The sequence below is a fragment of the Haliotis asinina genome, chromosome 4, assembly GCF_037392515.1.
Source record: "Haliotis asinina isolate JCU_RB_2024 chromosome 4, JCU_Hal_asi_v2, whole genome shotgun sequence".
Classification (NCBI taxonomy): Eukaryota; Metazoa; Mollusca; class Gastropoda; order Lepetellida; family Haliotidae; genus Haliotis; species Haliotis asinina.
Window position 1 is genome coordinate 22,148,351 of NC_090283.1, and position 10,941 is coordinate 22,159,291.

Sequence of the window (10,941 nt, forward strand, 5' to 3'; positions counted from 1 at the left end):
TGCCACTTGTTTTGCTCCATTGGATTATCGCAGCACAGTGGACGTAGAGGCTGCACAGCTTACGCCTGTAAGTTCAAGAAAATACGTGAGTACACAACTATTTCAACTAATGTCGGACCTTTTCATATGACGTTGTGTAACATTAATCCCTATCCTTATGTTAAACTGCTTAATGCATACATTATGTACGGCTAAGAACAAAACAATTTTAAAGGTGAAATTCATGGCTTAACTTTCGGTATAATAAAAGTCTTACTGGTGGTTCTCACAAACATGCCATTGCAACACTTGGGTTGGACAAACCAATGATATTGACGGCCAAATATGATTACACAACTTTAACCATCACACGATAATTGCTAGAATCAGGCAATCAGTTACATGATACATTTTCTACAGATGACGTTTAGAGCAGACTTGATTATTCCGCATAATTAATAATGACCTTGGAAACATTGGAGAGAAAACACATGATACTGAATATAACCACCTAAACTGATTCCAACTACTTAAGTATGTTCAGAACGCACCTTTAGTGATTTCTCAAACTGTGACACCATGTGTGTGTAACTACCCGCTTTCGTACTTTCAGAATAAGCGTCAAGAGCTGGTTTCAGTTGATCTGCATTCTCGGAGACGTCAAGTTTAGCAATTACAGTGTTGAAAAGGGTAAAGACAGTGGATATTTTCTTGTTGAGTTCCCATGCTTGTCTTTCCTGGTCATCAGCAAGGTCCTCTCTACCAAGCAGTGTTTCCAGTTTAGAGTTGGCATGACGAACGTCATCGTATTTCTGTTCAAATGCAATCAGTGCGGCATCTACATCGCGGTTCCTGACAACTTTTGGGACTGAAGGGTCAAGTGTCCACAGGGGGACCAGTTCACACACCAGTGGAACTCCATTCCCATTCCCCTCCTTTCTAACATGATCATTAAAGGTATCCAGAGTTTCCAGCATGCTCGAAATATCTCGTGGCAAGTGGTCGATGAGTGTTGTTGCGTGGAGTGATATGTGCATGCTGGAGCTACCTCGAATGTCTCTCTCTAGCTTCTGGAGCTCTGCCTTGGCATTAGCGTCCAGTACTCCTTCGAACGACAAGCCAGCTGAGAGCTTTCCCCTTATTTCTTCCACCTTTGTTGCGTCTGATGCCTGTATCTGTATGTTTGCAAACATATTTCCACCATACTTGATAGTCCGGATGTAGTGTGTACCGGTACCGGGTATGTTAAAGTCGGGATTAAGGTCAGTGCTGGTCATTGTTACTTCTACCTTATGAAATATAAGACAACTGTTAGATTCCACATGACACAGAGAGCACGGTGAAGCATATTTCAATAAAATGATTCATTCGAGTATATTACATGTGTTTCTACTTGGAAGGACCGTAGCAAAGCTATAAAATTAGTCAGTATTCAGGGCTTGTCCAACTGTCATAGTGATCTTTAGTAAAGATCGTGTGCATGTGATGGTAGTTGACATTGTTATATTATGCTACACAGAAAAGGTCTTACTTAGTTCACGTACCGTTTTCACGTCTGCTTTGGTCAAAATGTCTATGGTATTTTCTGCTGATTTGTCTTGCTTTATGTAGGCCCCGGCAACGTCTGCATTCGCTATACCTGCCTTCACCTTCAGAGAAAACTCCCCACTAATGTCAAGGGCCTTGTTAACATCCTTAGAGTTCTTGATGTCATAGTACCGATAGTCACTCTCAGGGATTTCAGTTGTCCTGCACGCAGCAAGAGCCTCCTTCGTGAAGATGTCCATACCAACAGACATCGTTCGCAGATCGTATGTCCTGCCAAGGACCATTCCGGTCTGGAAAGGTACAATTTCAGACATTCTCCTTTGTTTTAACTGCAATGTAAGAGTAGGAAAATGTTTTTAGAAGCATTATTTTATTTTAATGAACTGTGGCGTCGGAATCGTAATTCAGTCTTTGTGGAAGCGTTTACTTAAACAGTTTGGTTTGTTTTGTTTTGTATGTGTTTATTTGTTAAGACTAGTTCTTTTGGCATATAAAGATTATTAGGTGTGAGTGTGTGTGAGAAAGGTATGGATTTATTTTGTTGCCTATGGCTTAATCTATTTTTGTTAATTAATATGTTAAGATCCACAAAGAAGCACTACACAAAGTCTGTAACACAGACAGTTTCAGAATACTTAACCGTGCCAATCACATAACCGGGCGATCTCCATGAACGGAGGTGCCAAGTACATAAGAGAAGGAGGCTGAATATATATCACATTGTAACACAAGCTTACCATATTTTAGACTAAACATCAACAGCACGGATGTACCCGTCTTCAGTGTCCACCAAAAGATTTCAAAGGGCTTACGATTATCTGTCTGAATCATTTGATTGCCTGAGGTGTTTTGGCTGGAGAATGCGATTGCACTGCACACGTACAACTATACTTTATATAATTTCCAAAACTAGCCCATCTCTACTCCAAACGCAACTTGTTTTAGAGGATAGGCAAAACTGTGCACCCTATGCTTTGACGTTCCACACTGTAAACGTCTTCATCCATCCATTTTAAGATTTCTATTCAAATAACATTTGAATAATTGTTATCGTCTTTACTTTCCAATCAGTGTGAATTATTACAAGGAATTTTTTCATACATGACACACTAAACTTTTTTTCCTGATTAGGAACTAAACAGTAACAATTGTGAATTTCACTCAAGAAGCAGGAAATGTCTAGCCTACCTTTAATCGTTCCCCTTTACTTATGCTCGTAGAGCGAATGATACCACTCAGACGCAGGCATTGTATGCCGGCTTCGTTCAGCTGTTGTGCGTAGACACTAAACGCGCACGGTTTGAGTCTTAGAGCCGAATCTCTCTGATAAGTATTACGGTTGACCCAATGAGAAACCTCGTTACATTTTGGCCAATGATAGATCGAAATATAGCCGAGTCTTATGGAAATGCAGAAACCCCCAATATGGTGTCTCAAATTTCAAATATATTTTGTATGACAGATACACGACTTAATCAGATGTGAGGTAGCTGGATGTTTGTCATTTATGCCTTGGTGAAACCAAACAGCCTTAAACTGTCTGAGGGTATTATTAGTATTTGAGGTAATCTGTTGGTTTCATTTACTGTATACATTAGAATACAGCTGGAGCTCAGGAACAGATGTTACTCAGTACCGTAGTCTAGTAGCTAGAAGGCGTGGGTGGATGAGGAAGGCCTATGGGGGTGGGTAGATGGACCCGGTCGGTGGGGATGGAAAGCATCTACGTCAGTGTGTGTTATGTTCATACAATAAGAAAGAAGTTGACATTCACAATATTTAGTTTTATATGGGAAATGATATGGTTCACGCCAGTTTCAAGTTTTAAGAGGCGGACTCTTGAAACCACTTCTAAATGCTATACAACAAACTAGTTTATACTTGACCATTAAAAGCAGTGAGCCACTACTGTTTCATCCGTCGACATAGATTTTATCGTCTAGGCTCAATAAAGAAAACTGTCCGATTTACGTTCCTGTATGTATGAATCGTACATTCAGTAAGGTTCCCTGGGGCATTTAATTATGTTACATGTTGCATGAGACAGAGAGGCAATCTATAAAGATAAAATTCTTGTCTGTCGGTTCACGGTTAAAGCTGTCCTTACAATTCAGCTCACATCATAATGCGAGAGGAGCTCGAGTATATTGCCGGAGAAAACGTATTCTTTCAGACCATCATTTGACGGGTGCAGGTCGATCGACGGAATGCAGGTCGATGTAACCTCATACGTCGTGATGAACAGATTAAGTGACGGGGTGGGCGAGCTGGCTAAACCGCCAGGCTAGTGATGCAGCGAGGCTGAGGTGTTGGGATCTAGCTCACCTAGACCGGGTGGTAAAAACCTTTGTGTGCAGATTCTTTCCGTGTTGTCACAACCCCTAGTGTGAAGTACACGACCCTGTGGACTTAAACGAATCCACGAATCCGTTGGTATTTGCCATCAAATGATGATGTTAGATTATCTCGAAAAGGTGAGCTTGCTTTGCCCCACGTGTAGGAAAAGTCAAGAATACTTGCACAGGTAAAGCAACTGTGACAATATGACATAATAAAAACAACAATGAATACCATTGATTCAACAAGTTTTATATCTTGAAGCACTTGTACCAAAAGAGTCTGCATCTCTTACCGGGAATCTGAATGCTCTAAAACCCCTCACAAAATATTTATTGGTGCGTTGGTGAGTCTCGGGTATAGTGTGTCACTTTCTACCTACTACGTGAAAATGTCGAGCCTGCTACCAACAGCTGGTCATTCTGGCAATTTAGTAAGTGAAAAACTTTAAACAAATACTTTCAATTTATTTACAGATCGTTAAGTGATGCTCCTCACACAAAATGAGAAATAATTTACCTGCGTTTCCTTTTCCCGTTTACCTGCAGCATTGAGTATTGGTGATTTTATAGATTCAGAAAACCTTTGATTAGGAGAGGAATGTTACACCTTTTATGGAAAAAGCGACGAAGGTGTTGGAAAGTATGTATTCTAATTTGTTGTCCTTCATTCGAATCAGGTCGGTGCAGAACACAGTTGTTCAACACTTCCGCTGGAGACAGGCAGGGTTGTATGCTCAGTCCGCTTCTGTTTATCCTTTCTATAAATCAGCTTGCTAAGGAACATAACGAAAGTAACAGTAATAGTTTATTTGTAAATGATTGCATTGAAGTAATTCGGATACTATTGTTTGCAGACGATGTTTACAAGGAAAGTTAGATATTTTAGAGCAGTTTTGTATAATGTGTGGTTCTGAAGTTAATCGTGAGGAATCAAATGTTATATTTTTTTAGAAATGGAGGGTACTTAAGATGATCAGAGAAATGGCATTTTGCGGGAACGGAAATAGTTCCTACAACATAGAACAAATACTTGGGAGTCAATTGCTCATCTCGTTTAATATGGTCTAAAATTGTGAAAAGTAGCATTACAAGCACAACGTGCGCGTTTTCCGATTTATCGTTTGCTACATAACCACCATCCGAATACTGACTTAATTAAATAAATAATTAACTATCATGACTATTGTTGATACATGGCATTGAAATTTGGGGGACACTATTTGAGATATTCAATAGATTAGGTTCAAAATAGCTTCATGAAAAATATTTATCAATCAGAAAGAAATCTTCTAATGTAGGTGTTCTGTGTGATGCTGACAGAAACAACCTGCATGTAAGATACTGATGCAGTTGTATTAGATATTGGTATCAGGTAATCCGTTTACAGCCAACATATGACATCTGGCCATATCCGCCCATGAATCATTACAAGCTTGATCTGGATTAGCTGAGGCATATAATATTGTTGTCAAACAACGATACCGATGCAGCTGTATTAGATATTGGTATCAGGTAATCCGTTTACAGCTTCCACGATATCCAGCAGCATGTTATCTAATGTTAAAGCAACATGGTGGAAATGTTAGTCAGATTTAGGTCCCCCATATATGTACACTATTATTCATAACAGGGGTTTGATATGTGTGGATAGATCAAGAGTTTGGAGATATTTCCCTGTTTGTGTCCACAGACTGCATTGAATAAATGTTCAAGACTGGTATACTTGACTAAACAAGTCAGATTATCTTTCCTTGTTTGTATGAATTCATTAGAACTGTTTGTGAAGATGAATCATATATTGTTTCAGATTTTTTATCTAAAAATTTGTTAAGGTTGTTGGCTAGATTAAGATGCCAGTCTCATAATCTTGAAGTCCAGCAGTATAGGCAATGTAGCAATGATAACATGAATGATGTTGTTTACATGAGATACAAAATGAATATCATATTTTTCTCTTATCTGTCCATGTAATCAGTCTTTTAGAAAATTGCATGAATCTTTTATATCAATAATCCCTCAAGAATGTAACATTTTAAGTAATTAGCATGTTATCTTTTTAATGAGAACCCATATATACATCTGGAAAAAAGTACTGCAACACCAAAATAATTAAAGGCTGGAATTTCTTTGATTTTGATAGTGACCTAGTTGTAGAAGAAAACTCGTACTTTTTCATCTCCTCCATCAGTTGCATCTTCCAAACACACCCATGCAAGAAGCATGCAGGAAAAAATGCAAGTTTAAGTCATGCACCAAGAACCCTATAAAAAGACACTTTAAAATCTTGATCAGTTCAGTACCGAATTCAAAGAGCACAAAATTTCTGGGCACACGGGTGAAGAAAATGGGTCCTCCACAATTGTCGACAGCATTGAGATGGCAGATAATTGGAATGAGGAACACTGGCATGTCACTGCGCCAAATTGGTGTTCAAATTAGTCATCATCCATCAACCATCAGCCGCATTTTGAAAAAGCATCGGCAAACTAATGATGTGAAGGACAGAAGGCGTTCTGGCAGACCTCGATGCACTTCTTACAGGGAAGACAGGGCCCTTCTTAGGCATGTGCGGCGAAATCCTTTTGCGCAGAGTAATGTTTTAAAACGAGAATGACTGCCCAATCGACGAATTTCCGACAGAACTGTCCGGAATCGACTGAAACCAGCTTCGTGCTAGACGGCCTGTTAAACGTCCGCTCCTGACATCTGCTCACAAAGCTGATCGTCTGGGCTGGTGTAGGGACCGCGTCGTGGAGAAAGGTCCGTTGAGAGTAGTTTTTTACTCTTCATGACGGATGGCAGAACCCGTGTTTGGCGACGGAGAGGCACCGCTTACACAGAGAGGAACATTATGGAACAGGTCCCATTCGGCGGTGGATCTTTGATGGTATGGGGATGTTTCTCCTACGATTGCAAATTGCCTCTGGTGACTGTAAGGGGGAACCTCAATGGCGTTAAGTATCAAAAAGACATCTTGCTACAGGTCGTTGTTCCACACTTTGACAACCATGCTCTCCGTACAAGGCCTGTTTTTATGGATGATAACGCTAGACCTCACAGATCTGCCCTGGTTCGCGATTATCTTCGTCAGGAAGTCATTACAACATTACCCTGGAAAGCACGAAGCCCTGACATGAATCCAATTGAGCATGTGTGGGACATTTTAGGGCGTAGGATACGACAAAGACAACCTCCAGTTCAAAATCTCGCACAGCTTGATGCGGCTATCCATCAAGAATGGAACCAATTGCCTCAAAGGCAAATCCAACGCCTTGTTCTGTCAATGAGGAGGCGTGTTGCTGCAGTTGTTGCTGCTGACGGAGGTTACACCAGATATTGATATTCTTGTCTGATTTAAGGACTCCAACAGTAATTCTAGTGACATTAGTGTTCCATTAACTTCTGACCAATAGTACCTTAATGCTATGACCATAGTTATTCTGCAACCAGTTTTGTGTGTTTTGTGCGATTGTTTTAAAATGACAAGAATGGATTGAAAATATGACAGAATTTTGTTGTCAATTTATTGTCATTAGCCTATTTATCTCACGATGATGGGTTTTAGTCCATTTTTTGGCACAACCATATCATACAATTCGTATATGTCACAGCAGATTTCCAAAATCCTAGTGTTGGATTACTTTTTTCCAGGTGTAATTATAAATGATCTCTCTATACAACCACGCTGTACCATCGGTATTGTGATATACTTTGGGTAATGAGACCTTAAATTTTGAATAAAGTATGTCCGTCTTGTCTGTCTGTCATAACATTGGTAATTGATTGACTGACTGAGTTACGATTTAAATTCACATCGGCAATATTTCAGCCACAACGTGACATAAAAGGTTATATTTTGGAATAAATAAGGGTAATCTAGAAAACAAAACAAAGCAACTGTCACTGAAAGACAGTAAATACAAACTAAAATATCATCGATATGAATATAGAACTGGTACGTAAATCCCAAAGACTTAAATTACAGAAGACAATTAAATTATCAAGACGGGCTATATATTGCCAAAAGATAAAGGTAAATCAAAATAAATTACAATTAACACGTCACAATTTAATTCTGGACTCACAAAAGTCCAGAAACTCTCCGCAGTGTGACCACTCTCTCACAATGGATATGGCAAAATAACCATGCATCTGTTATGTATATGTGCTAAGGATGAAAAAATGAAAAAAAAAATTTCGAAAACTCAAAATTTAAACGTGCTCGCCCATGGGCATGTCCATGCGCGAGAATGTTTAATTTCGACCAGAATAAATGTTTTGGAGGTTGTAAATGAATGCAAAATGTTAAAAAGTATCATGACACAAATTTCAGCTCGTTGTGACTTGACTCCGCTAACTGACAGCTATTTTAAAAAATCTCGTCCATGGGCGAACATGTTTTTCAGCCATTTACTTTCACTGAAAATACATGTTTTCCCATACTTTGTAGTTTTTGAATAAATGAAAGTATATTTATTAGTGTCGTGACACGAAATTTAGCTTATTTTGACTTAATTCTGCTAATTTAGAGTGATATTTAAAAAAAATCTCGCCCATGGACGAAAAATATTTGAACCCTGGGTGAGAATATTTATTTTTACTCAATAAAATCTTTTTGCATGTTTTGGATGTTGTAAATGGATGAAAGTATGTTCATAAGTATCATGACACAACTTTCAACTCATTTTGACTTAATTCTGTTGATTTAGTGCGAATTAACAAAATCTCACCCATGGGCGAGAATATTTCCTTTTTACTCCAAATGCATCTTTTCCAATGTCTTGGAGGATGTGAATGACTGAAAGTACATTTATGAGTATCATGACAGAAATTTCAACTCATTTTGACTTAATTCCGCTAACTAAGAGCGATGTTAAAAACTCTCGCCCAAAGGTCAAAATGTTACCTTCACTCAAAATAATTGTTTTCAATGCTTTGCAGGTGGTAATTGAATGTAAATACATTTATTAGTGTCATGACATGAAAGCCAACCCATTTTGACTTAATTCTGCTAATTTAGATCGATTTTTAAAAAAAATCTCGCCCATGGTCGAAAAACATTTGGCCAATGGGCGAGAATATTTCCTTTCACTCCAAATACATCTTTTCCAATGTTTTGGAGGATGTAAATGAATGAAAGTGCCATTATGAATATCATGACACACAATTCAACTGATTTTGACTTACTTTTGCAAATTCAGGGCGATTTTTTAAAAAATATGCCAGAATAATAATTTTTACTCATACATCTTTTCCTGTCTTTTAGAGGTTGTAGATGAATGAGGATATATTTATAAGTATCATGGCACAAAATTCAACTCATTTTGACTTAATTCCGCTAATTTTTAACAAGTACAAGAATCTGGACTTCCACCCAAAATTCGTAGTCTTGCTTATTCCCATGGAGGTTATAAATGAATGAAAGTGTGTATATAAGTATCATGACCAAATAAATAAATAAATAAAATCATTCCGGTCTTAATTCGGCTAATTTCGCTCGTGGACGAAAATATTTTCATTTGCTTGTTTTCTTTATTTTGTTAACATATGGTTTAAAAATAGATGAAATTATAAAGACAAATATTTTCAGTTTAATTTAGTGAATTTAGTTTTGCGTCGCACTCAGCAATATTCCAGCAATATGGCGGCGGTCTGTAGAGAATCGAGTTTGGACCAGTCAATCCAGTGATCAACAGCATGAGCATCGATCTGCACAATTGGGAACCGATGACATGTTTCAACCAAGTCACCAAACCTGACTACCTGATCCCGTTAGTCGCCTCTTACGACAAGCATAGTCGCCTTTTTAGGGAAGCATGGGTTGCTAAAGCCCTGTTCTACTCCAGATCTTCACGCGTCCTGAACGTAGAGCTTTACTTCCAGCAACATATACAGTACACTTAGAATACTAAGCCTTGAGACCCGTGAAGGTCCCGGGGTAGAATAGGCCTTCAGCAACCCATGCTTGCTATAAAAGGTGACTATGCTTGCCGTAAGAGGCGACTAACGGGATCGGGTGGTCAGACTAGCTGACTTGGTTGACACATGTCATCGGTTCCCCATTGCACAGATCGATGCTCATGTTATTGATCACTGGATTGTCTGGTCCAGACTCGATTATTTACAGACCATCGCCATATAGCTGGAATATTGCTAAGTGCGACGTAAAACTAAACTAACTCACTCACTCACTCACTCACTAAGCCTTGAGATTCTTTTGAATTTAGGTCTTCTATAAATATAACAAAACTCAAGCTATATCTATGGAGTTGAAGTTATTTGTGAAAGCCCTATGCAAGAATGATCAAACTCCAGTGACTATGCTGACACATTAATAAACAGTGTTGTCAGATCTTTAAACTGTATTGAAATATGTCTTGTCGATCCCACTGACATTCGCCAATAACCACTTATATATAGCATACACAATCTGTGCTTCTTCAGGACGAATAAGTAATTAAGGATCCCCAGCTGGGTAATTATGGAAAGAACTCAAAATACTGCCTCCTTTCCAGTCACCAGTCTTGAGTGAGTGAGTGAGTTAAAAATTAACGTCACATCGGCAATGTCTTAGCCATACCGTGACGAGAACACTTAATACTGAAATGAAATACATGTATAGTATAAAAACCTGTCAGCGAAGGACAGTAAAACAACTAGAATATCACAAATGAGATTAAAACTAGTGTTGAAAGTTAAAACTAATATCACTATCCGGACAATACAATATAAAATCAGGCTATAGATTGCCAGCAACTGAAGGTAGATCACCATACTAGGGACCATGGGGACTTACAGTGCCTTTGCTACCTGCATGGACCCTAGTCGGATTTACATCATCCCCTCAGCTGTTAGCAATTTAGACACATCTAGCCAAAAATTAAAAAATACAGATATACTACGACTAAGAACAGCGGAAAGTTTAAATTTACTGTGAATGTTTTTGGACTTACGTACCCTCTCAGGAGGACAATAATTTTACAATACTTCAACCCCCTTTGAGGGTTCAGCCACCAACAATTCAAGTTACCAATCCGAACTTCCAATAATTAAAATACATCTATTTACACAACGT